This window comes from Octopus bimaculoides, chromosome 12, assembly GCF_001194135.2.
Source record: "Octopus bimaculoides isolate UCB-OBI-ISO-001 chromosome 12, ASM119413v2, whole genome shotgun sequence".
Classification (NCBI taxonomy): Eukaryota; Metazoa; Mollusca; class Cephalopoda; order Octopoda; family Octopodidae; genus Octopus; species Octopus bimaculoides.
Window position 1 is genome coordinate 33,390,249 of NC_068992.1, and position 1,556 is coordinate 33,391,804.

Below are 1,556 nucleotides of genomic sequence, written 5' to 3' on the forward strand. Positions count from 1 at the left end.
GGCACATAAAAGACACCATTTCGAGCGTGGCCGTTTTCGTGCAGGTGACACGTAAAAGCACCCACTACACTCTCTGAGTGGTTGGCGTTAGGAAGGGCATCCAGCTGTAGAAACTCTGCCAAATCAGACTGGAGCCTGGTGTTGCCATCCGGTTTCACCAGTCCTCAGTCAAATCGTCCAACCCATGCTAGCATGGAAAGCGGACGTTAAACGATGATGATGATGATGATGATAAATATATATGCATCAATACACAGAGAAGCTAATACATTTGTTTGATGAGTATAATGAAGAGTGCTTGTAGAATGCCTGAATATATAAATGTAATACAAAAATAGCCATATCTCTGTGAAGGGAGGCCCATGTAGGCATTTTCAGCAGCTAAAAGTAACATGGAACTGATTGTTCTTATTTTCATGACTGTTTTAAAATTCATCAGTATCCACTAGTGCCTCCACTCCATGGGATCTAGTTTCATTGTGGAATGAAATACATAATCATCATCATCATCATCATTATTATCATCATTATCATCATCATTTAATGTCTGTTTCCCATGCTGGATTGGGCTGGACAGTTTGACAGGAACTGGCAAGACTGGCATCCATCCCAGGCTCCATTGTCTGTTTGGCATGGTTTCTATGGCTGAATGCCCAATGCCAACCACTTTACTGAGTCTACTGAGTGCTTTTTACATGGCACCAGCCACATATGCTTTTAAAGATGTTTATCTATTCATGACTCATACTGTACTGGTGCTGTATTAATTATCATCAGATTGGCAATTGTGTACACTTTCACTCATCTATTCTCTTCCCTGTGTTAGTCATGCTGGAGCAATACCTTAAAAGCTTTTAGCCAAACATGTTGATGCACTTACTTATTTTCAAGTCTCGCACTTTTCTTTGCAATCTCCTTCTGTTACATAAATAAAAACATTGGCAGAGACAGACATGAAAGACAAACATGTGCACACACATACACACACACACACATGCACACACATGTGCATGCCCACATGCACACACAAGTGCATATGGATGCACACATACACACCAATAACCACAGGCTTCCATACAGTTTCCATCACTCTATTTTGCTCACAAGGTATTAAATAACTCATGGTGTGACAGAATATGTTCAAAATAGAGACCTCATGGCTGCAAATTCTGAACTAAACAGCCCAGATTTTAATTTATTATCCATTATTATTGCTTAGTCACATGGGAAGGAGAAGCATGCAGATCCTTAAGAATTGTGAAGAACTAACAAATGAAATCATAAGCTTTGATCTATTTCCAGACTGCCATAAAAATCTTTATGGAACATAATCACACTATGTCACAAAATGCATATATGGATATGTCTATATATCTATTCTATATATCATTTCTAATCTAAGACATACATTATTGATTGTCTGGTAATTAATAATTTTGGGGTTATACCAATTCTCATAGCAGTTTTAATTTGTGATCTTCTTGTAAAGACAATAATTAAGACACTTTTTATGGCTATGCCCCCACCCCCTCTCCCAATCAAGAGGGGCTAGGGGC